The 13,538-nt window shown below is 39.9% G+C and overlaps 1 pseudogene; it reads left to right on the forward strand.

Annotated features, from left to right (window-relative positions):
* The first annotated feature begins 307 nt into the window (after window positions 1-307).
* LOC112071285 (germ cell-specific gene 1-like protein) overlaps window positions 308-13,538 on the forward strand; it is a 29,493-nt pseudogene continuing 16,262 nt past the window's right edge.

Consider the following 13,538-nt stretch of genomic DNA (forward strand, 5'->3'; position numbering starts at 1 on the left):
TTGATGCGAGCCAGTGTGGAGTGTGTGGAAACTAATGTGTGTTGCCATGGGTGAGACACATCAGTACACTCATAGAATGTCCTCGTGTGTTGCGGGTGTTGTCATGTGTGGAGAGGTCATGACAGAGGGAGGAGGGTTAGGGCGAAGGTCTGCTGACTTTGATGCCAAGAGACTCAACCAATTCCACAACATAAACACACCACACACACACCATAATTGATATGATGGAGGAGGGGGGGGGGGATACAAAATAAAAGGGAGAGGGAATGAGAGAGGAGGGAGGGGGAATATGATGATGAGGAGGAGTGTTAGCTACAAAGTCTCAGAGTATCAGGCTCAAAATAGCATATCTGGGGATTAGCTCGACATGCAGGAGTCTCGCGCAACTGTAATTACCCGCAGTATAGTAACGGAAAACCCGATTATCCTACAGTAGGACTTTCTAAGGAAAAATCGCCATATACTGTGTTAAACCCTGGGATTAGCGCGTCTCCCTTTCCCGGTTGCTGTTATGGGGGGGATAGACCGGCGGCGGCGAGTATCTCTGGCTATTACGTTGAACTTCCTCGCGCTGATTCTAGCCGTGGTCGCGTTGACTACAAGCTACTGGTGCGAGGGGACACGGAAAGTGGCGAAACCTTTCTGTACGGGACCGGTCACCACCACCAGACAGTCGTTTTGTATCAGGTTCAATAGCTCGAACATTAACGACAGCAGACTGGTCCAGTACATCTGGGAGACCGGCGAGGACAAGTACCTCATGAGGAAGTTCCACACCGGGATCTGGTTTTCGTGCGAGGAGAACGTCGATATGACAGGTAAGAGAGATAAACTCTGGGAACAAAACTTTTTCGCGCACTGCGATGTGACGCAGCTGTACGCATGGAACTAGCCTGTCATTTTAATGGAAAGTTATAATTGGGCTCTCAGAATTATAGACTATGCTAATTTTGAGTCTAGACCTGTGTAATTGTTCTTGTCTTTTGAGTGAAATGTCCAATGATTTTCTGTGAGCTGCCAGCACATTCACACACACACATTAAAACGATGATCTGTATTTAATTACACACTTACGCAAAATTCTTAAAAATGTGACTGTGGTTGTTTTTTCTCTTAGATTTTCACAATCATATAGGCGCATTTTACATACAAAAAAATCTAACAACGTTTTTTTTTTTTACATACAAGAAACTAGAAAAAGCATATTTATTTAAGCTGTTTATTTTAAAGTGAAAAACTACAGTTCAAACTATAACAAAGCTAAAACCCCGCCACTATTTTGTTAAAAAACGGAGGGATGGGGCTGGAGAAATGTAACCGCTCTCAAAATCATAGACAGAGCTATGGATCCAAGGACTGACCATCCATGATATCAACATTCTAGGTCAAGGTCCTGTAAATAGACTGTTCTCTCTGCTACCACATGGCAAGCAGTACCAGAGCGCCGAGTCTATGTCCAAAAGGCACATTAACAGCTTCTACCCCCAAGCTATAAGACTGCTGAACAATTAATCAAATGGCCACCCAGACTAATGACATTGACCATCCTTTTGTTTTTACACTGCTGCTACTCGCTGTTTGTTATTCCAACCTATATGTACAAACTACCTCAACCAACCTGTACCCCGCACATTGACTCGGTAACGGTACCCCCTGTAAATAGCCTCGTTATTGTTATGTCATTTTATTGTGTTACTTTTTATTTTTTACTTTTTACTTTAGTTGATTTAATAAATATTTTCTGAACTCTCTTAAAACTGCCTTGTTGGTTAAGGGCTTGTAGGTACGCATTTCACGGTACACCTGTTGTATTCGCCGCATGTGACAAATAACATTCGATTTGATTTGATGAGAAGCTGAGTAGTAGAATCAGGTGTTTCAATAGGGATGGAGCTAAAGACAGCACTGGGTTAGCCACCCCTTTACCCAGACATGCGCCTTAGAAATCTGATGATTCAGTGTTTGATTGTATTGTGTTTGATTGTGTGGCATATTCTATTTCAGGTGAAAACTGCAGAAGTTTTATTTATGTTGCGCCATCACACGAAAGAGGTAGGTTTGGCATAATAACATGTTATTACACTTTTTCTATTAATCTGTGAATGGCTATGGGTGTTGTTTTATTATTTCAAGATTCCAGTCATCTCTCATATTAGGAATTGCAAGTGCAGCTCGAAGGGTGCAAATTGAACCCAGTCACTTAATAATCCTGGAGTATGGTCTCATGCTGGGCTCAACTGAGATTGAAGTTATCCTTAGATTTATTTGGAAGTGTCAATTAAAAAGTGCAAACCTACAGTAGCAGAATTGAAGAGGATTAGAAATGCTGCGTTTTCCTGGGGAGCTACTGCACTGTAACAAATTGTTGTACATTTACAGCAACACTTTTACAGTAACTCTATATTACAGTACAGTACTGTAAAGGCCAATGCATTTTGGGGACTCAATTACCATTCCTCTAAACTGCTGTAAAATTACAACAATTGCTGTACTTTTATAATACAAATTTACAGTAAATTACTGTATGATCTGTTTTGCTGTTTTACAGCAGCATACTGCGAATTATGGTGCATTGTAGGAAAATGTTGTGGGCGGCGAAATAATCTCTGTCTCATTAACATATTTTGAAGCGAGCCTTGTAAGTGGCTTTATTTGTTGCAACCATTAGTGAAAATGCTGTACCCCACTGAATAAACTACAATTTCCTATTTATTTTTGAATTTATCTTGTAAATCTACAGTAATTTACTGTAATTCAGTAACACCCCACATAATACATTATCGTACTGTATTTTTTGTAGTCTAAAAACCTTCTTCTGTAAATCTAGAGTAATTTACTGTCTACTGTGCTGCCAGTATTTTACTGTAATTCAGTTCCACCCACAGGATACAGTACCATACTGTACATTTGGAGTGGAAAAAAAACTTTTGTTGCTGCATGGTTTTGTTGTGGCTCATTAACACATTTTGATGTGTTCTTTGTAAGAGGCTATACTTGTTGCCCTGTTAGTACGAGAGCTATACCAATTTAAGTGATATGTGGTAGTAGTGCCTTAATTAACAATAAACTGCATATCAGAACTAGATCAGAATTGCAGCAAGTCTCAAACCTTAAATAATGGTTGAGCGTTTAGCCATGCGCTTTTGATCTGTTTTGCCTTGTAGTCACTGTCAGTTCAGAAGAGTTTCTTACAGGTCATCAACAGCCAAAATCATGTTTTTCATGAAATTGCATGATATTTGAAGTAAACTTGATCAAAGTATGTAAAATGACTGTTGCTTCTACATTGATAAAGTTTGATCATAAAGTTACTGGTCTTCCTCCACCATGTCAAACACTTGGATTCATTATTAAGGGCACAAGGTGACATCACTTTAATTCTCATTTTAATACACCAATGGTAACGATGTTCTCTTACCTGATTTAAATAAGTACCGCCTTGTAACCAACATTGGAGAACGTGTGTTTGCAGAGGGGCGTGGTTTATACAGATAGATCATTCAAATCTCTGACACAGTTGTCAAGTAAGTGCATCTGTCAGTGGTGCTGTACAGCACCTTACAAAATACATGCCAAATGGGAGATATATATATATATATATATACATACACATATATATACATACATACATACACACACAGTGCTTTTGGAAAGTATTCAGACCCCTTGACTTTTTCCACATTTTGTTACATTACAGCCTTATTCTAAAATTGATTTTTTTTTTTTTAATCCCTCTTCAATCTACACACGATACCCCATAATGACAAAGCAAAAACAGATTTCTAGAAATGTTTGCTAATTTATAAAAAATGTAAAATTAAATATTACATTTACATAACTATTCAGACCCTTTACTCAGTACTTTGTTGAAGCACCTTTGGCAGTGATTACAGCCTCGAGTCTTCTTGGGTATGACGCTACAAGCTTGGCAACCTGTATTTGGGGAGTTTCTACCATTCTTCTCTGCAGATCCTCTCAAGCTCTGTCAGGTTTGATGGGGAGCATTGCTGCACAGCTATTTTCAGGTCTCTCTAGAGATGTTCGATCAGGTTTAAGTCCGGGCTCTGGCTAGGCCAATCAAGGACATTCAGAGACTTGTCCCAAAGCCACTCCTGCTTTGTCTTGGCTGTGTGCTTAGGGTCATTGTTCTGTTGGAAGGTGAACCTTCGCCCCAGTCTGAGGTCCTGAGCTCTCTGGAGCAGATTTTCATCAAGGATCTCTCTGTACTTTTCTCCGTTCATTTTTGCCTCGATCCTGACTAGTCTCCCAGTCTGTGCAGCAGAAAAACATCCCCACAGCATGATTCTGCCACCACCATGCTTCACCGTAGGGATGGTGCCAGGTTTCCTCCAGACGTGACACTTGGCATTCAAGAGTTCAATCTGGGTTTCATCAGACCAAAGAATCTTGTTTCTCATAAATTAGGTGCTTTTTGGCAAACTCTAGCGGCAGTGCTGGAAAGAGTACTCAATAAGTCATACTTGAGTAAAAGTAAAGATACCTTAATAATAGAAAATTACTCAAGTAAATGTGAAAGTCACCCTGTAAAATACTACTTGAGTAAAAGTAAAGATACCTTAATAATAGAAAATGACTCAAGTAAATGTGAAAGTCGTAAAATACTACTCGAGTAAAAGTCTAAAAGTATTTGGTTTTAAATACTTAAGTAGCGAAATTAAATGTAATTGCTCAAGTGTACTGAAATATCAAAAGTAAAAGTAAAAGTATAAATCATTTCAAATTCCTTATATTAAGCAAGCCGTACGGCACAATTTTCTTTTCTTTTTTATTGACGGACAGCCAGGGGCACACTCCAACACTCAGACATAATTTACAAACAAAGCATTTGTGATTAATGAGTCTGCCATATCAGAGGCAGTAGGTATGACCAGAGATGTCCTCTTGATAAGTGTGTGAACTGGACCATTTTCCTGTCAAAATGTAACAAGTAATTTTGGGTGTCAGGGACAATGTATGGAGTAAAAAGTACATTTTCTTTAGGAATGCAGTGAAGTAAAAGTAAAAGTAGCCAAAAATATAAATAGTAAAGTAGAGTAGAGTGCAGGTACCCCAAAAAACAACTTAAGTAAAGTAGTACTTTAAAGTATTTTTACCTAAGTAATACCACTATCAAGCGGGCTGTCATGTGCCTTTTACTGAGGAGTGGCTTCCGTCTGGCCACTCTACCATAAAGGCCTGATTGGTGGAGTCCTGCAGAGATGGTTGTCCTTCTGGAAGGTTCTTCCATCTCCATAAACTCTAGAGCTCTGTCAGGGTGACCATCGGGTTCTTAGTCACCTCCCTGACCAAGCCCTTCTCCCCTGATTGCTCAGTTTGGCCAGCTCTAGGAAGAGTCTTGGTGGTTCCAAACTTCTTCCATTTAGGAATTATGGAGGCCACTGTGTTCTTCGGGACCTTCAATGCTGTAGAAATGTTTTGGTACCCTTCCCTAGACCTGTGCCTCAACACAATCAACACAGTCTCGACACTCTACGAACAATTCCTTCAACCTCATGGCTTGGTTTTTAATCTGACATGCAYTGTCAACTGTGAGACCTTATATAGACAGGTGTGTACCTTTCCAAATCATGTCCAATCAATTGAATTTACCACAGGTGTACTCCAATCAAGTTGTAGAAACATCTCAAGGATGATCAATGGAAACAGGATGCACCTGAGCTCAATTTCGAGTCTCATAGCAAAGGGTCTGAACACTAATGTAAATAAGGTATTTCTGTTTTCAATTTGTAATAGGTCTAAAAACCGGTTTTTGCTTTGTCATTATGGGGCATTGTGTGTAGATTGCTGAGGATTGTTTTATTTATTTAATCCCTTTTAGAATAAGGCTGTAACGTAACAAAATGTAGAAAAAGTCAAGGGGTCTGAATCCTTCCCGAATGCACTGTATGTATATATATAATCTCATTGATGCAATGTTAATGTTGTCTGAGTTGCTTTGTTTATCACCAAATTAGCTTGAGAGGATTTTACTGGAACACTGCTCACTGCATCCAAGTTGCTTGACACAGGACTAATATGTAAATATATACTGAACGTTTCAAAGAACTGTCAGTCAAATTGAGCTCATGAATATAAGCTCCCCGCCCACTCAGCCTGTCTTTTCAAACTTCCTGGTAGTTAGCCATGAGAGAAAAAGTACTTTTCAGAATGACTGCTGAGGACCTTTAAACTGTTTAATGGTTGAATATTTACCCTTTAAGCCCTCTACAATATTTGGTAGTGATATAAAATACAAATTATTAATTGGTATACTGTAATATAGAATTACTTAACTGTTAGCAATTGCTGCAGTTTAATTAAAATACTATTTATCAAAGTACTATATTGCTGTTTGGCTGTATATTTACTGCAGCATTCTGTAATTTATAGTGCATTGCGGTAAAATGTTTGGGGAGGGGGACAGAATCGCTGGCTCATTAGCATCTTTGGAGGCTTGCCATATAAGTGGCTATATTTGTTGCACCCGTTAGTGAGAATGCTGTACCAATTCAAGTGATATGTGATAATGCCCCTATAATAATGTAAAAACATATAGGGGACAGGTTAGAGTGATAATAACTCCTAAACTGTTTACGTTGAGTATTAAGCCATGTACAAATACAGGGTATGTTGAAGACCTATCTATTGTTAACTACAGCAATGTTCCTAGTAACGGTAACAAAAACATTTTACTTGCTGTGACTGAGATACACTACATGGCCAAAAGTATGTGGACACGCCTTCAAATTAGTGGATTTAGCTATTTCAGCGACACCGAGTATATAAAATCAAGCACACAGCCATGCATTCTCCATAGACAAACATTGGCAGTAGAATGGCCTTACTGAAGAGCTCAGTGACGTTCAACGTGGCACTGTCACAGTGCCACCTTTACAACAAGTCAGTTCGTCAAATTTCTGCCCTGCTAGGGCTGCCTCTTTCAACTGTAAGTGCTGTTATTGTGAAGTGGAAACATCTAGGAGCAACAACGGCTCAGCCACGAAGTGGTGGGCCACACAAGCTCACAGAGCAGGACCGCCGATTGCTGAAGCACGTGGCGCATAAAAATCGTCTATCCTCGGTTGTAACATTCACTAACGAGTTCCAAACTGCCTTTGGAAGCAACGTGCATATCTGTCAGACATCCTTCCTTCATCCTGACGAAGAGGATGAGAGGTTGGTTAGATAGTGTGTCGCACTCCGCCCTTCATCAGTCAGACATCCCTCCTTCATCCTGACGAAGAGGATGAAAGGATGGTTAGATAGTGTGTCGCTCTCCGTCCTTCATCAGTCAGACATCCCTCCTTCATCCTGACGAAGAGGATGAAAGGATGGTTAGATAGTGTGTCGCTCTCCGTCCTTCAACAGTCAGACATCCCTCCTTCAGTCGTTTTATCTCCTCTGTGTCGGCACATTCTTTCCGTGCCTAATTCACTTCAATACAAAATACTGTTCAACACACACACACACACACACACACACACACACACACACACACACACACACACACACACACACCACACACACACACAAACACACACAACACACACACATTCTTTCCGTGCCTAATTCACTTCAAATACAAAATACTGTTCAACACACACACCACACACCACACACACACAACCAACACACACACACCACACACACACACACACACACACACACACACACACACACACACACACACACACACACACATTCTTTCCGTGCCTAATTCACTTCAATACAAATACTGTTCAACACACACACACACACACACACACACACACACACACACACACACACACACACCACACACACACACACACACACACACCCACACACACACACACACACACACACACACACACACACACACACACACATCCTCTCTGTGCCTATTTCGAGTCGTGTCACTGTCTCTGTACCCAGAAGGGGCATTATTATGACAAATTTCTGACTGAGTTTTGTTGGTTTTAATGTAATTGATCTCAGTTCTGATTTCATCCAATAAGTCCTTTCTCTGTGCTCTTGTGACGGGGGATATGTTGGCTAGGAAACGTAAGTTATAGTAATAGCTAAAAGAATACTCCCAGGTCGACAAAAAAATAGTACAAAACTGCAAAAGAGGCACGTATGTGAGATTCACTTGAATAAATCACAGACTACCTTCATCTTTTTAATATGCACCTTAATCCTGCCGTGTAATAAAAAGGATCACCTTTGATTAATCATTGAAATCCCATTTAAGAGTTTGGTCAGAACAAGTAAAAAGTATTGTTCTATCGCTAAGAGATATGAACAGATTAAATTATTCATCTAGGTCTAGGCCTACTTTTAACTTTTAAATTCTAACTATTTTTGGCAGCACTATTTCTACAGGTCTTATAGCACAGTAACTAACAGTGTTATAATCTATGTAATTACACTGTAACTGGTTAGTAATAATATGTAGGTATTATTGTCATGCCACGGGGTAACACGTTACATTAAGTTGCCCCTTATTACTATGTAACTACACAGTAATAACTGTAGTAAAAACCCTGGTAACAACATCACTTATTACACAATTGCAACAAGGACTGTGTAATCACACATCCCACTTGCTGAAGGTTATTCCACATGTTCTTGTTTCCACTATGTCACCACTGTTTTGCAATTAACAGTTTGAAAGTCACCTGTTAATGACCATGTTAATAACGCCAGCCAAATTGTGACCCTCTTACATGTACCCAGGGTTGATACCATCTTGCCCTAATAGGCTAGTAGCTGGCAACAACAATTGTAACAAGGCAGATTGTTTTCTAATTGGTCATTTCCATGTTCTAACCTGGCCCAAAGTGTATATTCAATCAAATGATATTTAACGACAATGTTGTTCAAATGGATACACTTGTATTTATAATGTACACACTCCGGAGTAAACAACTTAATGTACAGTGAAATAATGTTTTAATTATACTATGTAGTTACAATGTAACAACCCTTTTGGAGAAACATGGTTAACCAGGAGAAATGCGGAGACGGGATAATATTAGGTAGAGTATAACCCTTTTAGTTACATTGTACTTACAGTATAACAATATTTAACCGCATGTTATTACAATCTTGTTACAAATTATATACATGTATTTACAGTGTAATTTAATTGTAAAATTAAAACGTATTAATTGCTATGTAATTACAATGTAACCATCGTTGCAGTACTGGGAGCAATAAGGAGACAGGAGAAAATGTTCTGTTTGACTTTTCTTTAATGGGTTAAATAAAGATGAATATTCAAAGCATTCAAATTAATTTCCTTGTTTCAGACTCATAACAATAACTACTTTAGTGAGTAAAATGTACAAACTCAGGGTCGCTAAGCTAGCTAATATTCCCCCATGCATTCATTCACATGTAACAACAGAAACATGCAATAATTTCAACAATTTTACGAGTTACAGTTCATATAAGGAAATAATTCAATTTAAATATATTTATTAGACCCTAATCTATGGATTTCACATGACTGGGCAGGGGCGGAGCCATGGGTGGGCATAGGCCTACCCATTGGGGAGACAGGCACACCCACTTGGGAGCCAGGCCCAGCCAATCAAAATGAGTTTTTCCCCACAAAAGGGCTTTATTACAGACAGAGATACTCCTCAGTTTCATCAGCTGTCCGGGTGACTGGTCTCCGACCATCCCACAGGTGACGAAGCCGGATGTGGAGGTCTTGAGCTGGCCTGGTTACATGTGGTCTGTGGTTGTGAGGCCGGTTGGATATACTGTCAAATTCTCTAAAACAACGTTAGCGGCGGCTTATGGTAGAGAAATTAACATTCAATTCTCTGGCAACAGCTCTGGTGGACGTTACTGTGTTGTTACCTTGTTGTTACTGTGTTGTTACCTTGTTGTTACTGTGTTGTTACTACGGCGTTACTGTGTTGTTACTGTGTTGTTACTGTGTTGTTACCTTGTTGTTACTGTGTTGTTACTGTGTTGTTACTGTGTTGTCACTGTGTTGTTACTGTGTTGCCACTGTGTTGTTACTGTGTTGTCACTGTGTTGTTACTGTGTTGTTACCCCACTGTGTTGTCACTGTGGTTGTTATCTGTGTTGTGTACCTCTGTTGTACTGTGTTGTCCACTGTATTGTTACTGTGTTGTTACTAACGGCATTATGTGTTGTTACTGGTTGTTACCTTGTTTGTACTGTGTTGTTAACCTTTGTGTTTACTGTTGTTGTTACCTTGTTGTTACTGGTGTTGTCACTGTGTGTTACTACGGCGTTACCTTGTTGTTACTGTGTTGTTACCTTGTTGTTACTGTGTTGTTACTTGTTGTTATCTGTGTTGTTACCTTGTTGTTACTGGTTGTCACTACGGCGTTACTGTGTCGTTACCTTGTTGTTACTGTGTGTTGCCACTGTGTTGTTTACTGTGTTGTCACTGTGTTGTCAGCTGTGTTGTTACTGTGCTGTTACCTTGTTGGTTTGTGTTGTTACTGTGTTGCCACTGTGTTGTTACTGGTGGTTGTCACTGTGTTGTTACTGTGTTTGTTACCCTTGTTGTTACTGTGTTTGGCACTGTGTTGTCACTGTGTTTGTTAACTGTGTTGTTACTTGTGTTACTGTGTTGTTGTCACTGTATTGTTTTGTTTGTTACTACGGCATTACTGTTGTTGTTACTGTGTTGTTACCTTGTTGTTACTGTGTTGTTACTGTGTTGTTACCTTTTGTTTGTTACTGTGTTGTTCTTGTGTTTACTGTGTTGTCACTGTGTTGTTACTACGGCGTTACCTTGTTGTTACTGTGTTGTTTACTTGTTGTTACTGTGGTTGTTACCTTGTTGTTACTGTGTGTTACTTGTTGTTACTGTGTTTGTCACTACGGCGTTACTGTGTCGTTACCTGTTGTTACTGTGTTGCCACTGTGTTGTTACTGTGTTGTCCACTGTGTTGTTACTGTGCTGTTACCTTGTTGTTACTGTGTTGTTTCTGTGTTGCCACTGTGTTGTTTTACTGTGTTGTTACTGTGTTGTCACTGTGTTGTTACTGTGTTGTTACCTTGTTGTTACCTTGTTGTTACTGTGTTGTTACTGTGTTGCCACTGTGTTGTCACTGTGTTGTTACTGTGTTGTTACCTTGTTGTTACTGTGTTGTTACTGTGTTGCCACTGTGTTTGTTACTGTGTTGTTACTGTGTTGTCACTGTGTGTTACTGTGTTGTTACCTTGTTTTACTGTGTTGTTACTGTGTTGCCACTGTGTTGTTACTGTGTTGTCACTGTGTTGTTACTGTGTTGTCACTGTGTTGTTACTGTGTTGGTTACTTGTTGTTACTGTGTTGTCACTGTGTTGTTACTGTGTTGTTACTACGGCGTTACTGTGTTGTACTGTGTTGGTTACCTTGTTGTTACTGTGTTGTCACTGTGTGTTACTGTGGTTGTACTGTTGTTGTTACTGTGTTGACTGTGTTGTTACTGTGTTGTTACCTTGTTGTTACTGTGTTGTTACTGTGTTGCCACTGTGTTGTTACTTGTTTGTTCACTGTGTTGTCACTGTGTTGTTACCTTCGTTGTTACTGTGTTGTTACCTTGTTGTTACTGTGTTGTCACTACGGCGTTACTGTGTGTTACCTTGTTGTTACTTGTGTGCCACTGTGTTGTTACTGTGTTGTCACTGTGTTGTCACTGTGTTGTTACTGTGTTGTTACCTTGTTGTTACTGTGTTGTTACTGTGTTGCCACTGTGTTGTTACTGTGTTGTCACTGTGTTGTTACTGTGTTGTTACCTTGTTGTTACTGTGTTGTTACTGTGTTGCCACTGTGTTGTCACTGTGTTTGTTATGTGTTGTTACCTTGTTGTTACTGTGTTTGTTTACTGGTGTTGCCACTGTGTTGTTACTGTGTTTGTCACTGTGTTGTTACTGTGTTGTCACTGTGTTGTTACTGTGTTGTTCCTTGTTGTTACTGTGTTGTCACTGTGTTGTTACTGTGTTGTTACTACGGCGTTACTGTGTTGTTACTGTGCTGTTACCTTGTTGTTTACTGTGTTGTTACCTTGTTGTTACTGTGTTGTCACTGTGTTGTTACTACGGTGTTACTGTGTTGTTACTGTGTTGTTACCTTGTTGTTACGTGTTGTTTACTGTGTTTGTTACTGTGTTGCCACTGGTTTGTTACTTGTTGTCATTGTTCACTGTGTTGTTACTGTGTTGTTACTGTGTTGTTACTGTGTTGTTACGTTGTTGTTACTGTGTTGTTACGATGTTTGTTACTGTGTTGTCACTGTGTTGTTACTACGGCGTTACTGTGTTGTTACTGTGTTGTTACTTTGGTGTTACTACATTGTTACTGTGTTGTTACTGTGTTGTCACTGTGTTGTTACTGTGTTGTTACTGTGTTGTTACGTGTTGTCACTGTGTTTTACTGTGTTGTCACTGTGTTGTTACTGTGTTGTTACGTGGTTGTTACTGTGTTGTTACTGTGTTGTTACTTTGTTGTCACTGTTGTTTTAACTGTGTTGTTACTGTGTTGTTACCTTGATGTTACTGTGTTGTTACTGTGTTGTCACTGTGTTGTTACCTTGTTTTTTACTGTGTTGTTACTGTGCTGTTACTACGGTGTTACTGTGTTGTTACATGGTGTTACTGTGTTGTACTGTGTGTTACTTGGGTTGTACCTTGTTGTTACTGTTTGCCACTGTGTTGTTACTACGGTGTTACTGTGTTGTTACTGTGTTGTCACTGTGTTGTTACCTTGTTGTTACTGTGTTGTTACTGGTGATGTTACTACGTGGTTACTACGTTTTTATCTTGTTGTTACTACATTATTAATTATATTGTTACGACGTTGTTACTAATGTTCTTACTACAGCTATTACTGTGTAGTTGCACAGTAATAGGGGGCAACTTATGTAGTTTTACAACCGCGATCATATCAAGGACCATTCATCCCATCATCCATAACCCAGGCAGCGAGTGTAGGTCAAGTGGTGTCTCTGTCTGTCTCTTAGAGACAGATGAATCTTCACCGTTACAGTGGAGGTTAATGATATGGTGAATGGGTCACTGGTCCAACTCCCTTACCTAACTTCCCCTCAATTTATGTGTCTCTCTATTCCCATCCCATCCCTCCCTCCCTCATTGCTTTCTTTTTCTCACCTCCCTCCCTATCCTCAATCTCCTCTCCCTCTCCCATTATTGTCCCTCTTTCCCATCTTGCCTCTCTCTCTCTCTCTTTTCGCTCTCTCTCCTCTCTCCTCCCTCCTCCTCTTTTGTAGGAGTGCTGTGGCTGTGTTATCGTGGCAGAGTGTCTTTTATATTCTCCTCCTGGCCACCGGAGGCATCCTCATGTCCATAGAGGCATGTCACTTAGGAAACGTCATCAACGGACTCAAACTCAACGCCTTCGTGCCGTTTCACTGTCCTGTCAGGTAACAACACTTTTACATACTTCTTATGTGTGGTGCGTGCCTCTTGCTATTGAGTCAGTCAGTTTTCTCCTCTCCTCATTATTCCTCTCAGGTAGAAAAGTATTTAGTTTGTTTGTTTTGTTCTGATTGGGAACTACCCAGA

This window comes from Salvelinus sp. IW2-2015, unplaced genomic scaffold, assembly GCF_002910315.2.
Source record: "Salvelinus sp. IW2-2015 unplaced genomic scaffold, ASM291031v2 Un_scaffold1568, whole genome shotgun sequence".
Lineage (NCBI taxonomy): Eukaryota > Metazoa > Chordata > Actinopteri > Salmoniformes > Salmonidae > Salvelinus > Salvelinus sp. IW2-2015.